A 24,867-nucleotide genomic window follows, 5' to 3' on the forward strand; every position below is an offset into this window, starting at 1 on the left:
TGATAATTATTCAAATTTGTGTTCCTTGGGTAATAAATGGTCATTTTTTTACAAACATGTATATATATATACACACACACACACACACATATACTGCAAATCTACATTTGAGGGATTAGATATTTGGGGATGATAGATATGTTGGGAAGGTATTTTGTTGCCTACAACAATGAGTTTGTAGCAATCTTTCTACTATAACCTGTTATTCTTTCATTAAATTTGAACAACATTTTTCTTCAGTGAAATATAACTAGAAAAAAAATTAGTCCCTGAAAGCAATTAATCCTGATTTAAATATTTTTATGTACTAAAAACCCTAAATCCCAGAGAGCAGCTCCTGAAGCAGTTCTGGCACTATCACTTTTTACACATTTTGCTTCAAATCTTCTCTTTTCAAGAGCATTTGGCTGCTATTATTTTGGAATTATGGTTAATATTTATTTGACTGCTATTTTTAAAGTATGCATCACCCAATCCTGGTTCTCTTTTTGTAACGTTTTTGTGTCTAATCTATTTCTGAAAGAAACACAGCTATTTGAATGACCTGAACTACTTATTGAAGAATCAGTGTGGAGAGGAAAAGAAGAAAAAAGATGTCTCTGTGTGTATGTTATGTTAAAAATGTACCTATAGAACTAGAAGTCAAATAGTACTAAGGTGGAAAGAACATTACTTGTTAACTATTTCCTGATTACTGGATTCACTTGAAAAAGAATACTTTTATTTTTTGTGAACATACTGTACAGAGGTGTTACAATTACTTGGGCAAGATAATGAATACATTTCTTATCAAGCATTGCAGCCTCCTCCTTTGTTTACCCTTCACAAAAAATTAAAATTAAAATTAAAAAAAATAAAATAAACAGACAACTAAAAAAAATATGACACAGATAAGTCACTTTAAATGAAGAATTTTGCTAAATGTATTTTCAATGTCTTAATGTGAATTATGTGTAAAGAAATGAGGTTTGATATTAATACACATTAAAGTTTGTCAAATTTAATTTATAAATATTATTTCAATAAAAGTTTACTACATACAAAAAAGAAAAAGAATACTTTCCTCTGTGTGGAAGCCACTTAGTGGCATATTTAATTATAAATTCAAGGATTACAAAGCTTCTTGATTTCCTGTAGGAGGGACATCCCAATATCTCAAATAAGCTTCACATTAAAGCCAAAATGGTGCTGTCCCAGAGACAATGAGATGAACTTAATAGAGCTATAGCAGATTATCTTCTTTCAAATGGCTATGAAGAGGCTTATTCAGTTTTTAAAAAGGAAGCTGAATTAGATATGAATGAAGAATTAGATGAAAAGAGTGTTGTACTTTTGGAAAAAAATGGAGATCTGTTATTATATTACAAAAGAAGGTTATGGAATTAGAATCAAATCTAAATGAAGCAAAAGACGAATTTACGTCAGAAACGAGATCCAAAAGAATGGATTCCCCATTCACCAGAAAAATATACATTGAGTTGTCACAGGAGTCCAGTCACTCGAGTCATTTTCCATCCTGTGTTCAGTGTCATGGTCTTTGCTTCAGAGGATGGTACATTTATGGTGTGGGATTATGAGACTGGAGATTCTGAACGAACTCTTAAGGGACATACAGATTCTTTAAAGGATACTTCCTTTGACCACAGTGGCAAGCTACTGGCTTCCTGTTCTGCAGATATGACCATTAAACTATGGGATTTTCAAGGCTTTGAATGCATCAGAACCATGCATGGCCGTGACCACAATGTCTTTTCAGTAGCCATTATGCCTAATGGAGATCGTATAGTGTCTGCTTCACGGGATAAAACTATAAAAATGTGGGAAGTGCAAACTGGCTACTGTGTGAAGACATTTACAGGACACAGAGAATGGGGAGGTATGGTACGGCCAAATAAGGATGGCACTCTGATAGACAGCTGTTCCAATGACCAGACTGGTTTTGTGTGGGTCTTAGCAACAAAGGAGTGCAAAGCAGAGTTCCGAGAACATGAGCATGTGGTGAAATGCATTTCCTGGGCTCCAGAAAGTTCATATTCTTCCATCTCTGAAGCAACAGGATCTGAGACTAAAAAAAGTGGCAATCCCGGGCCATTCTTGGGATCTGGATCCAGAGACAAAACTATTAAGATGTGGGATGTGACTTATGACTCTTGTGGGTCATGATAACTGGATACGTGGAGTTCTGTTCCATTCTGGGGAGAAATTTATTTTGAGTTGTGCTGATGACAAGACAATGCGCATCAACACTGTTACCTCCTTGGATTTCCACAAGATGGCCTTCTATGTGGTGACTGGCAGTATAGATCAAATAGTAAAGGTGTGGGAGTGCCATTGATTCTCATTTGGCCCCTCCTCCCTTTTCCCTCTGGATGCACTCTGATGATACCATGGTCCCCCACTGAGCTCTGTTTAAATAAATATTGTCCTTTCATGTAAAAAATGTACCTATAACTAGTTATCTTAAAATAATATATTTGTAATTATGCTTAGATTCTGACAAAATTTAGCCTCTCAACAAGCAATGTTAATGCAGTCTTATTTCATGCCTGCCATAAGCACACAACAAATTAGTATTTCTTTAAAAATTATTTTTAAAAACTTTAAAAAATTACTATTTATTTAAAAAAACTTTTTTAAAAATTAGCCAAAGCAAGTGGTTTATTAGATATTTAGAGTCATGTTCAGACACTATGATGGAAGCTAGACAGGGAAAAATAATCATGATTTTATTCTTCCTCTAGACACTCTGATTTACTTCACCTATTTCTGAAAGAATGAAATTCTTGCTTTGAAGACTTTAGCTTGATATTTGCAATGTGTCATTCTTCCTTTATTAATTGGAGAATTTGGAGAAAGATGAGAATTCACACTAGAAAAAGGAGAAGAGGAAAAGAGAAATCTAGATATTTTATTCTTCCTCATCTCCATCACAAGGTCTGGATAATCATTGGGGATATTAGATACAATGCTCTAGAGTAGAAAAAATAATCCCACAAGTGATCAAATGGTGAATGCTTATTTATAAAAAAGTGTAATAGCCTTATACAGGAAACGTTATCTATTTTTTAGTTCTTGTTTAATATTTGTTAAATTCTGGTCTGCTATATTCAACTATCGGTATACAAGGATGAGAAGAAACACATATCTTAATATCATATTCTAATATTAGCTTAGTTCTTGCTGTGTTATATGTATGTGGCTGTATTTGAGTTTTGCCTCAATTTCACATGCTATATTCTTCCAGTATTTAAGTTGAAAGAAGACTCCCTCTGGAGACATGCTATTTTATAGCTAAGGGAAAACAAGTCAGCTGTTAGACACAAACAATGAGATAGAATTCTTCTCCTAGAAATAGTCTTTCACCCCTTCTGGCTCATTTTTGTAAGCTGAAGTAAGTCACATGACCCATCTTGACATTGCAGAGTAGAGGTAAATCTCACCTACAGGGAGCTGATGCAGGACATAGTGTAATATGCCAAGATATGCATCACTTGAGATAAAGATAAACATGAAGAGAACTTTAATATGATCAATCATACTTGCCATCACATGTCTCTGAAGGAAGGAAGCTATTATGTACCTTTGTTTCTGAAACTACTGAGATCTTCAAATGATGTCTTTTATGCTTGGATGTTACAGGAATTAGAGAAAATTTTGATACTGAGAGAGCATAAAATCTCAGAGAAAGCTGGAGTAATCATTTCAATACTAAATTTTGTTCTGCTAGGAAAAGAAACCATTTTATAGACAATCCTTTATTCTTTCTTACCTAGTATCTCGTTTTTTTCAAAAATAGATTTTGTTAATATATGTAACTATCCACCAGAATAAATGCCTTCATTTATCTGTATCTGATGCAAATAGCATAATCAATTAGATATAAATGGAAGTTCATCAGTAGCACTTTTTAAAAATGCAAAATTGTGGACAGAAGCCAATATACATATTTTTCCACCTTCACCTTCCACATCCTCCTTCTTCGTTCCTAGAAAACACACCCAATCAATAAAAAGGCTTAGATATTTGGCTCTTGACCTTGAAAGTGGAAGCAGAATGTTATGGATGTCAGAGATGAATGTTAATATCACATGGAACAGCCCTAAGAGACCCACAGATCTTAACACTGTACTTCCTTAGTGATGTGATAGGAACGTAAGCCTTACTGGACTTAGTATGTTTTTCCATTTCTTTTCTACCACCTGCCCCAAATTATAATACATAGTAATGGAATGAAAAAGTAATGACATCTTAAGAAAGTCATTTAGGGCTCTGGGAATATGGCTTCATGTTACATTGATTGCCTAGCATGCATGACACCCTGGGTTCAATTCCTCAACACCAAATTAACACAAAAAGAAACACTGGAAGTGGTGCTGTGGCTCAAGTGGTAGAGTGCTAGACTTGAGCAAAGAAAAAAATAGCTCAGGAACATTTCTCTGGCCCTGAGTTCAAGCCCCAGGACTGTCAAAAAAAGTCATTTAGATAGTAATTGCAATATAAAGAACCCATATTTAGAATATATAATTACTCTTTCCATAATGATACCTGACAAGAGCCCATAATTCATCTACTTTACCTATAATAGAATAATGTGTTGAAAAAAAAATGTTTAGCTGATAGGTCACGACAATTATTGCCAGGAATGTGCTTAGACATCAGGTGAAGTTTATTCCTGTAAATTCAAACCATCCAGGCTTTTTGTCGTCACTTGTATTCAAAATGAGAAAGGTAGTCTAAGTAAGATTTGGAAATCTTTTCGGTAAGTCATGGCACAAAAAAGCCAGAGGCAATTAATATTAGCTTTATAATAAACTTCATCTAGATTTTCATGATTCAAAACAGAAATCTTGATACAGTTGATGTCACTTGACTTTCTTACTATCTCAGTTCAAATCCAACCAAGGCAAGAGAATCTGTCAAAATCTTGTCTGTAATTAAACATCAAAAGAGCCAGAAGTGGAGAATTGGCTCAGGAAGTAGAGTACTGGTTTTGGGGGCAGTTGGACAGGGAAGAGAGTATTGTTCAGGGGCATGGTCCAGCCTCTGAGTTCAAGCCCCAGAATCAGCACAAACTAAACAAACAAGCAACCATGCAAAAAAAAAAAACCCGCATATATTTCTTTGATACCATCCTTAAAGTACTGTAAACAGTTTAATTCTGTGGAAACCCATACTGTTTTTTCTGATAAATGGATTTTTTTAATTGTGAAAATACCGTACAGAGGGGTTACAATTACATGGGAAAGATATTGAGTACATTTCTTATCAAGCATTATTTCCTTCTCCTTTGTTTCCCCTTCCCATACCTTCCCTTGTCCCACCTCCAACCCCCCACTCAAAAGTTGTAAAGTTCATTTTTGACATAACGACTTGTATATCTTATTGTTGCAATTGGTCCACCTGTATCCTTATTTAAGATATGTTATTTCCTTTCCCTCCAAAAATTATACCAACACCAAATACAGTGAAAACAGGGGTTATTCCGTGGTGAAAGGACATACAAAGCAACAAAGAAATCAACTTATAAATATGTTCGAAACAATCATAAGAAAAACCATTTGAATCCTTATCTTGGGGTTCATTTCTCCTAACATCAACATTTCTGAACATTTCTGCTTGTATCAGACATATATTAATTATTGCAAATAAGGGAAACCATGGGACCTATGTTTCTCTGGGCCTAGCTAGCTACACTTAATATGATTTTTTCCAAATCTTTCCATTTTCTCATAAATTGGGCAATATCATTCTTTCTGATGGAGGCATAGAATTCCATTGTGTATATATAACAAATTTTCTTTTTATTTTTTTGAGTCCCGTCGTTCTGTCCCTCAGCATTTCAGCTCAATGCTAGCACGATACCACTTGAACCATAGCACCACTTCTGGTTTTTTTTTCTGCTTATGTGGTGCTGGGGAATCGAACCCAGGGCCTTATGCATACAAGGCAAGCGCCCTACAACTGAGCCACCTTCTCAGCCCCTATATACAACATGTTCTTGATACATTCATCTACTGAAGGGTATCTGGGTTGGTTTCATATCTTAGCTATGGTAAATAATGCTGCAATAAGCAAAGTTGTTCTGGTAGCTTTAGTATAATCTTGTTTGTGATCATTTGGGTAAATTCCCAAAAGTGCGATTGCTAGGTCAGAGGGGAGCTTTATGTGGAGTCTTTTGAGGAACCTCCATCCTAATTTCCAAAGTTGAACAAGTTTACACTCTCACCAACAATGCAGTATGGTTCCCTTCTGTCCACATCCCCTCTAGCATCTGTTGTTATTAGAGTTCTTGATTTTAGCCATTATGGTCAGGGGTGGGTGCTTCAACTCTGGGCTTGGGCACTGTCCCTCTGCACTTCAGCTAAAGGATACCACTCTACCAGGTGAGTCATAGCACTACTTGCAGTTTTCTGGTGATTAATTGGAGATAAGTGCCTCAGAAACGTTCTTACTCAAGCTGGATTTGAACTGCAATCCTCAGATCACAGCAACCCGAGTAGCTAAAATTATAGGAATGAGTCACCGGCACCTGGCTTAAGATCACATCTCTTAACAATGTGCATTCAGGACATGTAATGTGTATGTTCATCTAACTTTATATTAATTCTAAAGTTAAAAATCTGAGCTACAGCTTAGACTTCATACTCACAAAAATATTTCTAGTTTAAACGTTGATACTTCTGGAAAAATAAAACCTAAGAATATAAAGGAGTCTGGGAAGTTCAGTTTGCATCCAGCCTGGACTGAACAGTATTTGAGACACTACCTATAATTAACCAGACAAAAGCTGGATTGGAAGAATAGCTCAAGTGATGGAATACCAGTCATGAGCAAGAGTGCTGAATAAGAGCTTGAGTCTTTTGCATTCATACATACAAACATACACATACACACAGTCAATTATATGTGCACCTACACAAATTAAACAACTCTCAGAATGTGTAGAAAAGTTACAAAACAATAGAAACTATGTCCTGAGTAAGACTAGAATCAAGTAATAACTTTTAATGTTAGCAAGTCCTAAAGTGAACTTTCTTCAAAAAAGTTTGAGAATTTACATAGTTAGGGACAAGAAATTGTAAGAGAATCTAGTAATTATTATTAAAGGGATCAAATCCATGGAGGAATGAATCAGAGACCCTTGCAGGTAAATCTGAAAATGTTCATATCTTGTGTCAAATGTTAGAACATTTTTGCAAATAGTACATACACAGTCTAAGCAGTCAGTCTATTGGATAAGATCATTGGAGAAGTTCAGATTTGCTAGTCTGTATCTACATTAAATAAACCAACAAACTATGGCAGGGTAATGTGATACAAACCTGGAATTCTAGCACTCAGATATAGACAGGAGATTAGAGATTAGAATTACGTAGTGATACCTTCCCTGAAACAGGTAGTATAATTTTGTCTCAATAAAACAAACCAAACAAGAAAGGAATACACTGTTGGAAATTTGGGCTAATTTTGTCATTATGTTTAGAGAAGTCAAGTTTACTATTTAAATGCAACTCATGCATACTCCTCAGTTGTGTTTAAAATACTGTCTTCATTACAGAATATAACTAGATGCAAAATGGCTCATGATTCCCATCCAAGAATTTGAGAAAGTAAGTAAGCATCATTCTATTGGATGCCAAAGAAATGATGAAAGATTACAAAAGCTTAAGCCTGGAGGAATAGCAAAGTTTGTCTAATATAGGACTTTGTAGACCTTGTTAAATTAGAATTTAGATTTAAAATAATATTTTGGTTTGTTTGTAATTTCACATTCTATAGGATACTACAAAATTCTTCTTACATAGAGGTTTGAATTGACAAATTCACAAATGATTCTGGCATTCTATTTGCCTAGAATATTCTTTCAAGAGAGTTGCAATTAGAACTTAGTAATCAGATAATTCCATCAGTTCATATATAAAATGGCAATGTGAATAATCTAGACAGAGTTGCCAACAAATGGATGATATCAATTTATAAATTTAGAAAAAACAATTATTTGAGGATTTAGTGAAACATGGGATGAAGAGAGAAATTGAGTGATATCTTGGTTCTTCTATTTATTCATAACACAGGAAGCAATTTCCTTAATTGTGTGCCTCTGTGTAAATCAGAAAAAATGCTAGGATTGGGGTTTGTTTTTATTTGGTTTTTGTTTTATTGGTTTGTCCTAGCGCTTGAACTCTGGGCCTGGACACTCTCTCTGAGCCTGATTTTTACTCAAGGCTCATGCCCTACCACTTCAACCTCAGTGCCACTTGTATTTGGCTTTCTCTGAGAATATTATTGGAGATAAGAATCAAAGGAAACTTCCTGTCTGGGTAAGGTAAACTTGAAATGTAATCTTCCGATCTTAGCATCCTGAGTATCTATGATAATTAAAAAAGTGTAAGTATAAATAACATTTGCAAGTGTTCTGATCTCAAGAATACTACTGGTGGAGAAATGTTGCATCCCAGTGTATTGTGATATTTTTTCCTAGAACAAGAAGGGCATCACATTAACAGAGGCATAGAATTTTTCCGAATAGACATAAGCTATTCATGATATGAATTAAGGGAATTTTAAGGTGCACCTTACAAGTTGGAAACTGTTGGGCTAGGATGACTTTATGGTATAAATCTTGGGATTGATGGTCATAGAAATAAGAGCCTACCCCTGTTTTCATTGTATTTGGTGTTGGTATAATTTTTGGAGGGGAAAGGAAATAACATATCGTTTACATAAAGACACAGGTGGACCAATTGCAACAATGAGATATACAAGTCGTTATGTCAAAAAATGAACTTTACAACTTTTGGGTGGGGGTTACGGGGTGGGACAAGGAAAGGGATGAGAAAGGGAAACAAAGGAGAAGGAAATAATGTTTGGTAAGAAATGAACTCAATATTTTTCCCAAGTAAGTGTAACCCCTCTGTATGGTATTTTCACAATTAAAAATTTCAATTGATCAGAAATAAACAGTATAGTTTTCCATAGAATTAAACTGTTTTCAGTTTTAGTATAAGAAAGGACTAAATTTATTCTTTTTTCAAAATATTGGCAAGTATATTGTGAAAATATTGTCTAGTTTGACAATATTCAAGTTGATGAGCCTCTGATGAAGAAGGTGTAATTCAAATAAAATGCCAAATAGTATTGATTTTTAAAAAGTTACCACTTAAAGAATAATATTTACTATAACCATATAGTGAAATTATATTTTATGCGGCTTATTTTTTCAATTTGATAGTCAAAGTGATGTACAGTGGGGTTACAGTAACTGTAAGGTAGTTAATACATAACTTTTCAAACTTGTGACCCCTCCCTCATTTTGCTCAGTTTTCTTTCACCTCAATACTTCTCACAAGTTGTTATGTACATTTCCCATATATTGTCATGTGAGCATTGCTATTGCATTGGTTTTCTCTTTGTCCTTTGTCTCACCATTTTGTTTTTCCTCTTCCCACCCCTAATTATGGTAAATGTATACACAAAATACAGGGTACCAAAATCAAGTACAACAGGGGATAAACCATAGGGGGAAACCCCCCAAAATAGAAATCACATACTACATTAAAAACAACAACTGCAAATACAAATCTGTTTTTCCATATCTTGGAGTTCATTTTGCTCAGCATCAGCTGATATGGTCAAATATATGCATAAAAAAGCCAATGATAAAGAATAGCTGCATGGTCACTATATCATGAAAAAACATGTTAACTGTTTTTGATGGTAAAGGTGGAATTAGGATTGGTGAATTCACGATTCTGATAAAGAAATTACAAAAAGGTTTTACAATTATGACAGGTAAGATTCAATTGTTCAAAATATTTAACAACTTAGACTATAAAGAAAACTTAAAATTGCCTGGGAAAATAGGCTTTCATGCAAAGAAATCCAAGGAGACTTAGGGGAAAGAGCAATGTGGGTGAAGATGGCTCATTAAACAAACCAACCAACTAACCAACAAATCGCAGAAAACTTACTGTAAATCCTGTAGGTTCCCTTGAGAATGTCCTTACCCAGGAAATATACTCTCACTGTGTGAAACAATGTTGTAGTGGACTTTAAATTCAAATTTCTTAAAAAAGTAAGGCATCAAAACTTGTGAATTTACCTTTAATTACCAAACTGTAATTCTCTGAAAAAGATATTTTGGGTCAAAAAATTTAGAGAGAAAGTGCCCTCCACAATGAAAGAAGGTATTGGATTTACACTTTTCTGTTTGTAATACTTTCCACAATGTCTTTGCACATGAAGCACTGAAACAGAGAAAAACATCTGATTGAATAATTCAAACCAATGATTTCACATTTCTTTTTTTTTATTTCATTTTTTTTTAATTTAATTTTATTTTATTTGAGAACATACTGTACAGAGGGGTTACAATTACATGGGCAGGAAAATGCATACATTTCTTACCAAGCATTGCAGCCTCCTCCTTTGTTTACCCTTCACCTCCCTTCCCCCCCTCCCCCTCCCCCCCACCCAATCATACCCCCCCTCCCCTCCCCCCACCGACATTGTAAAGCTGGTTTTGACATGACATTTTGTACTTCTCATTGTTGCAACAGGTCCACCTGAATCCTTAAACGACTTGTTTGTCCCCGTCTCCTCCACATGTTATACTGACATCAAATAAAGTGAAAGCGGGGGTTACACTGTGCGGGAGGGACATACAAAGCAACAAAGAAATAATATTATAAATGCGTTAGAAACACATGCATGAAAAGAAACAAAAACATTAAAATACATATTTGAGGGTTCGTTTTCCAAACATCACATTCTCTGACTTTTTCCGCTTGACTCATACCTATACTAGATATTGCAAATAAGGGAAACCATGGGACCTATGTTTCTTTGGGCCTGGCTTACTTCACTTAATATAATTTTTTCCAAGCCTTTCCATTTCCTAACAAATGGGGCAATGTCATTCTTTCTGATGGAGGCATAGAATTCCATTGTGTATATATACCACATCTTCTTGATCCATTCATCTACTGAGGGGCATCTGGGTTGGTTCCATATCTTAGTTATGGTAAATAATGCTGCAATAAACATAGTTGTGCTGGTAGCTTTAGTGTGGCCTTGTTTGTGATCATTTGGGTAAATGCCCAAAAGTGGGATTGCTGGGTCATAGGGGAGCTCTATGTGGAGTCTTTTGAGGAACCTCCATACTGCTTTCCAAAGTGGTTGAACAAGTTTACATTCCCACCAACAATGAAGTAAGGTTCCTTTCTGTCCACATCCCCTCCAGCATCTGTTGTTGTTAGAGTTCTTGATTTTTGCTGTTCTAACTGGAGTGAAGTGATATCTCAATGTTGTTTTGATTTGCATTTCTTTTATGGCTAGGGATGTTGAACATTTCTTCATGTGTCTATTGGCCATCCTTCTTTCTTCTTCAGAGAAGCTTCTCTTTAAGTCTTTCGCCCACTTACTTATTGGGCAGTTGTTTCTTTGAGGATTTGTTGTTGGGTGGTTTAATTTTTTGAGTTCCAAGTATATTTTAGATATGAGACCCTTGTCCATTGTATGGCTAGTAAAGATCTTCTCCCAATCCGTGGGCTTTCTATTGATCTTGCTAGCTATGTCATTTGCCCTGCAGAAGCTCTGCAACCTTATAAAATCCCATTTGTCCAACCTTTCTTTGATTTGTTGTGTTTCCGGGTCTCTATTCAGAAAATTTCGGCCTGAGCTGAGGAGACCCAGGGTTTCTCGTATTCCATCCTGTAATGTTTTCAGAGTGTCTGCTTTGAGTTCAAGGTCTTTGATCCATTTGGAGTTGATTCTGGTACAGGGTGATATATAAGGATCTAGCTTTAGTTTTCTACATATAGTTAACCAGTTTTGCCAGCACCATTTACTGAAGAGGCTGTCTGTCTTCCATTCTATTGTTTTAGCTCCCTTATCGAAGATTAGATGGCTATAGGTCTGTAGGTTCATTTCTGGGTTTTCAATTCTTTTCCATTGGTCCTGAGGTCTGTTCTTATGCCAGTACCAAGCTGTTTTGATTACTATGGCTTTATAGTAGAGTTTGAAATTTGGTACTGATATTCCTCCAACAGTGTTCTTTCCGTTGAGGAGCGTTTTTGCTATTCGGGGTCTTTTATTGTTCCATATGAATTTTTGGATTGCCTCTTCTATTTCCTTGAAGAATGAGGGTGGAATTTTGATAGGTATTGCGTTGAATTTGTAGATAGCCTTGGGAAGTATTGCCATTTTCACGATGTTAATCTTTCCAATCCAGGAGCATGGGAGGTTTTGCCATTTTTTAAGTTCTGTGTTGATTTCCTTTTTCAAGATTTTAAAGTTTTCATCATAGAGGTCCTTCACTTCTTTAGTTAAGTTAATTCCTAGGTATTTTATTTTTTGTGGGGCTATTACAAATGGAGTTGATTTCCTAATTTCAGCCACACTTTTCTCATTGTTGGCATACAGAAAAGCCATTGATTTTTGGGGGTTAATTTTATAACCTGCTACTTTGCCAAAGTTTTGAATCAGCTTGAGTAATTTGGGAGTGGAGTCTATGGGATTCTTTAAATACAAGATCATGTCATCTGCAAAGAGGGAGAGTTTTATTTCTTCTTTCCCTATTTGGATCCCCTTTATGTCTGTATCTTGTCTTACTGCTGTAGCTAGGCATTCTAATACTAGATTGAAGAGAAGTGGAGAGAGTGGGCATCCTTGTCTTGTTCCTGAGTTAAGAGGAAATGGCTTTAGCTTTTCACCATTGAGTATAATGCTGGCTGTAGGTTTGTCATATACAGCCTTTATTGTATTGAGGAATGTTCCATGGATTCCTAATTTTTCCAAAACCTTCATCATAAAGGGGTGTTGGATCTTGTCCAATGGTTTTTCTGCGTCCGTTGAGATAAAAATGTGGTTCTTATTCTTGCTCCTGTTGATGGGATGAATAATATTAATTGATTTGCATATATTGAACCAGCTTTGCATCCCTGAAATGAATCCTGTTTGAACGTGATGTATGATTTTTTGGATTAATTGTTGAAGTCGGTTGGCCAAAATTTTGTTGAGAAGTTTTGCATCAATGTTCATCAAAGAAATGGGTTTATAGTTCTCTTTCTTTGATGAGTCCCTGCCTGGTTTTGGGATGAGGGTTATGATGGCTTCATAGAATGTGTTCGGTAGTGAGCTTTCTCTTTCAATTTCATTGAAGAGTTGGAGGAGAATTGGTGTGAGCTCTGCTTTGAAGGCCTTGTAAAATTCCGCTGTAAAACCATCTGGTCCTGGACTTTTCTTAGCTGGGAGGTCTCTTATTGCTGTTTCTATTTCAATGCTTGATATGGGCCTGTTAAGATTTTTTAACTCATCTTGGTTTAGTTTTGGCATGTCAATATTTGCTAGGAAGAGGTCCATTTCTGTCAAGTTCTCAAACTTATTAGCATAAAGTTTTGAGAAGTATTCCCTTATAATGTTCTGAATCTTGGTTGTTTCCGTGGTGATGTTTCCATTCTCATCTCTGAGTTTATTAATTTGGGTGTGTTCTCTTCTTTTTCTGATCAGATTTGCTAAAGGTCTGTCAATTTTGTTAAGTTTTTCGAAGAACCAACTCTTTGTTTTGTTGATTCTTTCTATAGTTTTTTTGGATTCTAATTCATTTAATTCTGATTTCATTTTGATTATTTCTTTCCGTCTACTGGATTGGGGTTTATCTTGCTGCTCTTTTTCAAGGAGGTTTAGATGTGTCATTAAATTGCTAGTTTCAGATCTCTCCAATTTGTTGATGTAGGAGCTCAGAGCTATAAACTTGCCTCTGAGTACTGCCTTTGCTGTGTCCCAGAGGAGCTGGTATTTTGTGTGTTCATTTTTGTTGAATAGCATGAACATTTGAATTTCCTTTCTAATCTCTTCCATGACCCACTCATGATTCAGCAGTGTGTTGTTCAGCCTCCATGTGATACCGGACTTTCTTTGGTGGCTTTTGGTGTTGAGTTCTAATTTTATTCCCTTGTGGTCAGAGAGAATGCAAGGTATAACTTCAATGTTTCTGAATTTAGACAAGTTTGCTTTGTGGCCTAAAATGTGGTCTATTTTAGAAAACGTTCCATGTGCTGCTGAGAAAAACGTGTATTCTGATGCTGCTGGGTGAAATGTTCGGTAAATGTCTGTTAAGTCTAGTTGATCTATGCAGCTGTTTAGATCTGCGGTTTCTCTGTTGAGTTTTTGCCGAGTTGATCTATCTAGTGGGGAGAGAGGTGTGTTAAAATCCCCAACAATTAATGTCTTTGGGTCTATATGGGATTTAAGGGAAAGTAGTGTTTCTTTGATAAATTTGGGTGCTCCATTGTTTGGCGAATGGATATTTAGAATTGTAATATTCTCCTGAAGGAGAGATCCTTTAATTAGTATGTAGCGACCTTCTTTATCTCTTTTCACGAATTTTAATTTGAAGTCTATTTTATCTGATATTAAGATTGCAACTCCCGCCTGTTTATGCGGTCCGTTTGCTTGGTAGATTTTGTTCCAGCCTTTAACATTGAAAATGTGTTTGTTTTTACGGGCAAGATGTGACTCCTGCAGGCAGCAGATAGAAGGGTCTTGTTTTTTAATCCAACTAGACAGTCTATGTCGCTTAATTGGAGAGTTCAGTCCGTTAACATTAAGAGATAGGACTGAGAGGTATTTGGGAGTTCCTGCCATGTTATCTACCTTCTTGGGGGCTGCGAAAACTGGGTTCTTCCTATGGTTCTTGGATTCTCAGTTTGGGTGCAGTTTCTTGGCCTTTATTGCGGTCTTGTTGGTTTTCTATGTGTAGGACATCTTTAAGAATCTTTTGTAGGGCTGGTTTGGTGGAGATGTATTGTTTCAATTTTTCTTTGCTATGGAAGGTTTTTATTTGGCCTTCAGTTATGAAGGAGAGTTTAGCTGGGTACAGTATTCTTGGTTGATAGTTGTTTGTTTTTAGGGCATGGCATACATCATTCCAGGCTCTTCTTGCTTTGATTGTCTCTGCTGAGAAATCTGAGGTGATTCTAATTGGTTTCCCTATATAAGTGATTACCCTTTTCTCTCTGACAGCTTTAAGGATCTTTTCCTTGTTCTGAATTGATCCTGTGTGGATTATAATGTGACGGTGGGATGTCCTATTCTGGTCTGGTCTACTTGGGGTTCTAAAGGCTTCTTGTATCTGGACAGGCCTATCTTTTTGCATGTTTGGGAAGTTCTCTGCTAGGATCCTGTTAAACAAATTTCCTAGACCATTAACTTCTGTTTCTAGGTGGTCCTCTACACCCATTATCCTTAGATTAGGCCTTCTGATGGTGTCTTCCAGGTGTTGGATAGATCTATCATATTTCTTGGACTTGTCTTGAATGGTTGTATATTCTTTCTCTATAATATCTAGGCTGTCTTCAATCCCTGAGATTCGATCTTCTGCATGGTCTAACCTGCTGTCAAGACTCTCTACTTTGTTTTTTATCTCTTTTCCTTCTAGTTGGTCAGCTTTGATGGCTTCAATTCTTTGTTGAAGCTCTGTTTTAGGTCTTGTATGAATTTCTTTACTTCCTTAATTTGGTGTTCAGTGTTTGTCCTCAAATCACTTAGTTGATTGGTTATGGTTTCTTTGGGCTCCCATTCCTTCTGTTGGGTTCCATTCAGCATTCCCTTTGTGGTCTCCCTGACTTCCTTCAGCTCTTTGTTAATGGATCCCATGAATGCAGTAAGTGATCTTTGTGTGTTCTCTACCTGGTCTCTCAATTCCTGTATTACTCTTTGATTAGCTTCCTCCCGTTCGTGGGATTCCTGCAGATCTCTTTGAGTGTTCTCAGCCTGTTCACGCCATTCCTCCCTTTCTCTTTGAGTATTCTCAAGTTCTTCACGCAAATCCTGTATCAGTTTTTGAGTAGCTTCCTCACGCTTATGATATTCCTGTATAAACTTCTGGGATGCCTCCTCTTTCTCCCTGTCACGCTCATACAGAGTCCTTTGTACATTGTCAAACTTTTCATTTATCATGTTTGCCAGCAATGTTTCTAGAGCTATGTGGGAACTCTCCTCTGGATTATTCATTATCTGTTCTAACCCCTGATAATCAAGATTGGGAATTGAGATACCCGAATTTGCCATTTTTCTTGTGTTTTTCCGGCTTACTCTGCCCATTTGAGATGAAGATAGCACCAGTTTTGTGCTAGAACACTATCTTAAGGCAACCATCAACCAAAGTTTGCATTTGTACAGTCAATAGTCTACAGATACAATCTAGTTCAACAGATACATCTATTCGACATCAAACAACTATATGTTAAAGGGCTTCGAACCGCAGAGAAGAATTTGGAAAACCAGAAATTATTAGGGTTAGGGAGAGATGTGGGTAAAAAATAGGAATAGATTGGTGTGGGGAGGCATAGGGAGAGTTAACTATGTCCTAATCACAATGCAGGAAATAGGTTGGGTAGGATGCAAGTAGAGAGAGAGAGAAAAAGAAGAAAGGGAAAGGGGAATGAGAAGAGACCAGAAAAAAAAATAGACACGTAAAAATTAATGTTATTTTAGAGATTAAAAGACCATCTATTCATAGAGGAATATGAATATGTTTAGAGAAAGGGAGGGACATAGAGGAGATGTGAAAAACTTTAAAAAAATGCTTAAAAATATTATATAGGTATAAAGAGGTAGTACTGCTATTAATGAATTTAAGTCTCAGAGGTTTTGAATTGAGTAATAAGTTTGTGGATTAAGTGTGTACACAATGGGGGATAGGGTCTACTGGTTAACTACAGGTTTATCTGAGGATGTGCAGGACAAGAGTTAAGTCACATAAAGAAGAACAAAGAGGAAAAGATGGAAAGGATAGGAAAGTGAGAAGAAAAGATCAGAAGTTCAGTAGAGCTAGACAAAAAAATAAGATAATTAAGAATGAAAGAAAAAGAGAAAGAAGACAAGAAAAGAAAGGAAAACACACATTCACGTATTACTAAAATAAAAATTATAAGAGGAGAAAAGAAAAAAAAAAGTTAATGGAAAACAATTATTTTTTCAGAAGAGGCAAAAATTAAAGATTAATAAGTTTTAGAAAAGCAAAAAAAACTTTTATATATATAAGGTAACAAAAAACGAAAAGAAACAAAACAAAAAAAAAGAAAAAAAGAAAAGAAGAAGAAGAAGAAAAAAAAGTTCTTTGATTTTTTTGGGGGGGGAGGGGTGGGAAGAGTCCTGTATGTCCCTTGTGTCTGTAACCAGAGTCTGGTTGGAGTCTCTGGTCAGCTTGAGGTCCTGTGGCTTGATTGGTTTCTTAAGTCAGTTTATTGGAACAGGCAGAAAAATGCTCTGCTTTACCCAAGATTTTGAGATCCCCCTCCCAGGTTAGTTTACTGGGAGGGTGATCTGCTTTGAGAATCACAAAAGAGGGGGATGCAGTGATGAGGCTAGGTTCTGGGTGGATTTGAGGTCTTTCAACAAACAGTAGCTTTCCCTGGGGCTATTTTGTGAAAAAAACTCACAGCACTCAGCCTGGAGCCATTCTCAGGGTTTCTGTTTTTCAATTGATTGTGGTGGCTGCTAGAGGGAGGGGCAGCCTCTGGCTCTGGTTACCCGGTGAGGAGAGCCACTCCAATGGCTGGCGCCTGAGCTGGGTGACTTTTCCCTGGATGGAACTGAGTCTGTGAGGTCACTTCGCCGTTAAGTTCTTGTGACCTGCTAAATGACTCGTTTTATTCCAAGGCCTGAGCTGGAGCTAGCCGCTCCTCCGAGCTTTGTCGGTATCCAAGATGGAGATCACCGGTGCTGGGGGGGGGGAGGGGTGGCCTTCCCTCCTCTGCTCCCTTAGAAGGAGTGAGGAAGTCGGGCTTCTACTCACGCAGAGTCTTGGATCCCGGGTTGTCTCTGGTCTGCAAAGTGCAGGATGAAGTTGTCCGCTCCTTGTCGGTTCTTGCTGTTGTTGAGTAGAATCCGCTCGTCCGCTGCGTCTGGCTCCTTCGTCCCAGACTGTGTCTCAGGTGTGCCCCCGCGGCGGTGGTCGCTGCCGCGACCCTGCCGCCGCAGCAGCAGCTGCTGGCAGGCGCTCAGATGTGTCTGCTTGGCTTCCCCTCTCTTGACTAACTCTCTGTCCTGTGATGACACACTTGGTGTGATTCTCTGGCTTGGGACTGTTCACTGGACCTCTGAAACTGTTTTCTATGCAAGAGCTTGTTCAGATTCCAGCTTCTCCTCCGCCATCTTCCCGGAACTCTGATTTCACATTTCTAAGTATCTCACTAAAATAATATCCTTATTAACATGAGATAGTGAACACTTCTCTTATTACATAAGCCAAAAAGTTTGGGATCAGAAAAGAGTTGAGCAAATGGAAAAGGTAAGAAAACTGTTCTTAGAAGTCCCTGCTAAGCGTATTGGCTTCAGCAGTGAAGGGAGGCCAACATTTTTTATATACATTGTCTTAATATTTTTGCTACCTAAAGTGATTTTACAGAGCATATTTGGCCCACTACGATGTAGAACAGATTGAAAGAAAACATGGAAATAAATTCCACATCCAAATGAGGCAACTTGAAAGAGTTTTAAGTGAGAAACCATGAAGATGGAGCGGTGGGGGAGGACTTATAGTACTTCAGCTTCACTACACTTGAAGTCAAGAAGCTGTGATTAATTGGAAATCACGCAAGAGCTAAGAGGAGGGCATAGAAGTAGGACAGAGAAGCATTGTCCTTTGTAACAGACTGTCATCAAGGTATGGATGATTTAACTCTATTCTCCTCCATACATCTTGTTGAGCAAATGCAAAACCAAGAGAAAGAGAGTCTATTGAATTAATTTTGCAAAGAATAACTTCACTGTTCCTGATATGGTATCTAAGGAGAGGTTTAAGAGAGAAGATAAAAAGTGGAGCATTCTTTGGTTTCCTCTAAGCATCTTGTTACAAAATATGTCTTTGAGGGTAGAAGTGATTGAACCAAAAAGCGGTGGAGTACTTATTTTTGTAGGCACTTTAGACACAAGAAGACTTTCAAGGTAAAAGAAAAAAATGTATAGCCAAATATTTGTGATCACAGATTCTTGGACTGGTTTTTTTTGGAGACAAAGTTTTACATTAGAATTTGTCCTCATTAACATAGATGTTGGGTTTTTGTGGCACCCGAATGCAAGGGGGATGTTTAATAGACTTGCTTGGACATGTAAATAGCATGACAGAAAAAATCGCCAATGATATTTAGTGAATTATTTTGACCAATTACTTTGTCATAACAAAGAAGGAAAAATGTAATTCAAAATCAATTGACTTAAAATTATGAAGAAAGGGTATAAAGAGAAATGAGAGGAAACATTGAGGATTGTTTTCTCTCCATTGGAATAATGGGTTCTTGATCTTGTTTCTTCCTTTCTATCTTCACAAGCTATCAAATGCGTCTCAGGACTGGAGAATCCATTTAAGACAAAGAGAACTCACAGAAGAAAGATAATATTTGCAGCAGATGTCAGTGATTTATATCCTTAGACAGTCTATTTAAATCTGTTCAAAATTCTCCCCTACCCCTAACAGCCCTTTTTGGACAGCTTAGTTTGCTTTTCCCAAGACTGCTTTTCATTAACTGCTTAAAATTTGAGATGTCATATTCATACTCTCTAGAGATTGCTGTTTGGTTGTGATTTTTGTGTGTATTTGTTTTTGTTGTGTTATTTAAATGAATTTCAAAAGATTGTGCAAGTGTGTTACAATTAAATATGTCCACTTAATTGTTCATTGCTCCTGGATCAGAGTCACTTCTTCTATCATTCTCAACCAACTCCTTCTCCAAGATTTATTTCAGATTTACCACTTCCTTTATCATATGTGTACATTGAGTATTCTAATTTTATTGTCCCTTGCTCCATTTTTCATTCATTCTATGTCTTTACTATTATTCCTCTCTGGTTTCAACTTCCTGATAGTCATTCTGCGAAACTGTCTGTTAATACTCTGAAAGGTTTATATACAAAACACGGAGTTTCAATCCTGTATATACTTGAACTGGTGTCAGCTTATATTTAAATAACTCATTCATCTGCAATAACAATTTGAAGACAGGAGATGTAAAGCACCTAAACATGATTTAATTCTCATCCATTTGGAAGATTCATCTTTAGTTAACAAGAAAGTTTAATAATGGCTTAGAATGTATTCCTAACTACAAATTTTTATAAATGGCTTTGTACAATATTTGTGATTATTTTCTTTCACCTGAGATAAAATTTCTACTACCCATAAGTTTTGGAAAAAGAAGAAAACTACAATTTACTACTATAGAAGAATAAATAAAAATAGAAGACAGATTTTGTGTTTGTCACATCCCTGATGAGTTCCCATATTCAATACATTAAGTCATATTTTTATATGTTAGACATATAGGGAAAACATAAAAAACGCAACTATCTGTGACTTTTTAAAATGTACCTTATTAAATGATGGAATTTATTAGCTAAAGTTTGGGTTTGAAATATGGGATACTGATCTATTTAACACATTTCTGTGAAGCACCTACTGAACAACACAAATGGTTTGTGATACGATTTCTACAATTTAATGAATGGTTGAACCTGTTTGTTAGTAGTGCTGAGTAAATAAATCAAGTCTATTGTAACCTGCTCTCTACACTTGAAAAACTTGTAATGTCACTAAGTATCATCTACATGTCAAATGTTATTTTGCGAATGTGATTTTAAAAAGTTTATTTGAAAAGCAATGCACTTTTAGGAGATTAAATGTAGGTTATCAATGGTTTGAGAATGACAACATTTTTATACCACAGAAACAATTTTTACTGAAGTACCAGTGTTTTGAAGCACTGAAAATCTTCTCAATTAATGTTTTTCTGAATTACATTTGACCTCTAAATAAAGTTTTCCTGGCCTCAGTAGACCAATTATGGATCTATCCTTCCAGGAACTATTTTTTTAACCACTTATACTGGACTGAAGTCTTTCATTAATCATTAGGGGAGGGTTATTAAAAATACTCTTGTGACACTTTGTTATCTCATTCACTCACATGGGCTGGTCATCTGTAAATTGAAAGTTTGAATTACAGTACTTTCTCTTCGATTTTGTGTTCTCATTTTAAGTTGCCTTGCATTTCACAATTGCTTACTGCTAATTCCTGCATCTCAAGGAATTAGGGCCCTGAAATATTATAAGAAATGAGAAATCGAGATGGCTGTTCAATTACTTTCATTTGGCATGTTGCATGGGCCTAGATGAGAAGACTTGCCCCTGTTATCTGATGATGCATGTAACTGGGACCAGGGATCCGAAGACCCAAGGGATTTGCAGAAGTATAATATCTTTTAGAGATCATATCAGCAAACTTTGGGTATAATGAGTAGGAATGCTTCAGAAATATGGGAAAAAACAGTTTGGGACCACGGAGTTAAAACAAAAAAAAGGCAGCAGAGTAAATCCCTAATAGATTAGAGGAAAACAACATTGTATTTTTTACATGTGAATTCAGAAAACCAAGAACACAGAAGGTAGTACAAGTTTACACTGAAGACATTGCATTGACACTTTTTATATTCTAATCAGCACATACAAATATAAAATATAGAACTATATATAATATAATAAAAAAGGGCACATGTTTTGCATTGTTCTAATGTGGTTATGGTGTCAAAAGCAACTCTGTTTTAAAGTATTATTCCATTATCTCTACCTCAGTGTTTGGTAGAGTTAGACCTATAGCTTTGTCATTTGTAGATTTATAGCCTAGAGGCAAGAAGAAGCACTGTGATTAAAACATTACCAATTTAAGGCTTAATAACCAGGAGAAACATATGGACTGCTCCTGCAAATATGAAAATATTTGGTGATAGAAAGGCAGTCGTGTAAGTTCCTCCAGGACCTTAGGTAATCATGCAAAGGGACAAATTTTCCACCTTCTTTGCGTTAGCTACTTTTGAAATGGTAGGTATAATAAACAATTATATTTTGATAAAATACCTTCTAGTCTGAACATTTCTGTCTGAAGTGTTCATCTCTCTATGATTCTTTGTAACTAATATTAGTTTTGTTCGAGTAAGACAATCTATGCTGTCAGGGTAAGATGTAATGGTTAGTCTGTTCCTAAATGGAAGAAGGGTAAAGGGTAGATACACATTTGTGCCAGTAAGACCTCATTTGGGAAAATTTAAGCTTAAGAACTGTAGAAGTAGCTCTTAAGCAAGGATTACTTTGAATCCATTAGCTCCACAAATCTAACTCAGTTGTATAAATAAGTACTTGAAAAAGCCATCACCTTTGAACCTAGCTAGAAATGCTTCAAAGTATGATCAAATCTAAAATGAAAAAGAATTAAAATAGTCATTGACAAAAAATTGCAAATGTGAGCAATCGACCAAACCATATGATTTTTTCAACTATACGTAGAATTTTAGGGAAATAAGTTCAATAGCATTGTTAGGAACAATAATATTTCTTGTTACAAATATGCACCCAATGATATAAGCCTGTATAAAGGTTGCATAATTAACTACTTAAATTTAGAGGATACTACATGCTTCAGCAGCATATATACCCAAATTACAATACAGAGATTAACATGGCACTTGCACGAGGATGATATGAAAATTTGTGAAATATTCCATATTTTTTATTCTTCAGATGCAAGAAAAGAAAAACAGTAAGTAAAAAGTTGATTACAAAACTACAAGTAACAATACACGTAAATCATAGAATTTAATGTTAGTTTGACATCACTGTATTAAATCTTCACCTTAGAAAGGTCTTCACATAGCATAACCTTTACAAAACATTTAAAATTAGACAACATTTTCATTTTATCTCAAAGAAATAAAATACTATAAGGACCTAGGGAAAAAAGGGAATTTTAAACTGTTTCAATATTGAATGCAATCTGAAAGGACACATTTATTAATGTACCTATATATTATAAAATGATGTAGAATTCAAAGTATTATATAGAATATAGAATATTATATAGAATATAGAATATATAGAATATAGAATATTTTAAAATATACTTTTTTCAGACAAGCACCAGAAATATCTTTAGTTTCTGTACTACTTATTTCAACAGAAAGTTAAAAATATTTCTGATTAAAAAAAATCGCAAACTCTGTAGAAATCATTATAGATATATACAAACAACTCTTGAATATATTTTGGCATCAAAATCAGGCAATTCCCGTGGAAGAATACCATGGAACCCATGAATTTTTACAGTAAGTTATTGTTATTACTTTGTATTGTGAAAATATTTTGTATGGACACAAAGGATGAGCTGGCATTTTTTAAATTTCAGAAACTTAAGCAAACCATTACGACTTAGGAGAACAATTTGTATAGCCTTCCACAACTTGAAAAAGGTAGTGATACATACTTAGTCTTTTGACAATATCAAATGCCATTTCTTCCAAGTTGTTCTTCAGACCTGGTTTTATATAATGGTTCAAGAGAAGGAGATCCAGAGTATCTTTGGTATCTCTGTTCCCAGCAGCAAATGCAAAGGAATCAAGAGGCTTTTTGCTTGGGCATTCTTATCTGCATCATGATGAAGTCATAAAGAAGACTCTCTGGTATTATTCCATGTCGCATCTACCTCGACCAGCAAGGAAGACACGACCCGGGATTCTTCTCAAAGCAGTTTATTCAGGAACCTTGATTATTAGCTTCTTTCTCACCCCGCACCTGCACTCCGGTTATAAGCCTCCTGGATGGCCAATCCCGAGGTGCCACGTGGCATATATCAATAGGGTCGCAAACACGGAAGCAAGCCAGCAGCCAAGCCATAGCCATATAAGGAGTTGTTTTTCACAGAGAGCACTCGCCATCGGGAAGGTGGAAGGCGGAAGCCAGCGCCATCTTTGGTCTTGGCCATGCCATGCGGCCGCGCCATCTTTGGTCGGCTCCCGCAGCTCTCCACAATTCCACTTAAAAGCACTGTGCATGGGTGTCCAGCCATCCACACTTACTGTAGGAATATCTGCCGTTTGTGCCACCAACTTACGGACAATGTGTAAATGTACATTGTAGGCTTCCCGATGAAGAGGGGTATGCTCATCGTCATCCCTAGTATTCACATGAGTGGCCTTTTTGGAAAGTATTCTCTGCTCTGTAGTAAGTAGATTATTTTCAGCAGCCCAAAGAAGAAATTTGCTTGGATCCTTCTCCAATTTTTTCATGCAATTGATACCATTCCTCACTTTTTCATCTTGTTCCTCGTCTTCATCAGAATTGTGGAACCAGACACGTTGAGTACCAGTGAGAATGAGGTGTCCATGTTTTTACAATAGTTCAAGTTGGTTGAACTGGTCAGAAAAATCCCATGAATTTTCTGCATCTGTTTTATTTTAACCATGATTTATTTTTTCTTTTTCCATTTTTACTAGTCTAAATTATTCTAACTGGACAGTAGAGAGAGCAGAGGAAAGATGTTCCTTTGTATTCAAAGGTACAGACTGAAAATGAGGACCAGTGGTGTCTTCATGTCCAGCTTATTCTAGGAATGATAAAATATGAAATAATGTCTTCTATTTAAATGGTTTGAGAAATGGCAGAGCAGAAAGTGAAATGATGAAACCAAAAATGTTAAAGAAAATTAAATTAGGATAATTATGGAGCAATCATATTATCTATGAGAACCATGAAAGAGAGAGAGGAAGAGACACAGAGATGTGCAATGACCTAGCTAGCCACAAAATCCATGCCTCTGATCAAGTTATAGAGCAAACAATTTTATTTAAAAAAAGATGTAAATAGAATTTACGTATTTACTTGAAGTTAGTAAATACATTTTTAGTAGCCTACACAAAGACACATACCTTTGACCAAATTACAGGCAAGATTCTAAATCCTTGATAATTCTAATAATAGATAATTTGAATCACACTTTAAGTCGAATGAAGGAATAGGTCTAGGCTAGGAAAGCAGCTAGAA

At 36.1% G+C, this 24,867-nt stretch overlaps 3 pseudogenes; 2 read left to right on the plus strand and 1 right to left on the minus strand.

Moving 5' to 3' along the window:
• Nucleotides 1-1,182: 1,182 nt before the first annotated feature.
• LOC122107655 lies at nt 1,183-2,335 on the plus strand (annotated as a pseudogene).
• Nucleotides 2,336-22,465: 20,130 nt separating this feature from the next.
• On the plus strand, nt 22,466-22,562 carry LOC122107696 (annotated as a pseudogene).
• Nucleotides 22,563-23,249: 687 nt separating this feature from the next.
• Nucleotides 23,250-24,311, minus strand: LOC122107622 (annotated as a pseudogene).
• Between the last annotated feature and the right edge of the window lie 556 nt (nt 24,312-24,867).

Source organism: Dipodomys spectabilis, unplaced genomic scaffold, assembly GCF_019054845.1.
Source record: "Dipodomys spectabilis isolate Male_0828 unplaced genomic scaffold, ASM1905484v1 ptg000052l, whole genome shotgun sequence".
NCBI lineage: Eukaryota > Metazoa > Chordata > Mammalia > Rodentia > Heteromyidae > Dipodomys > Dipodomys spectabilis.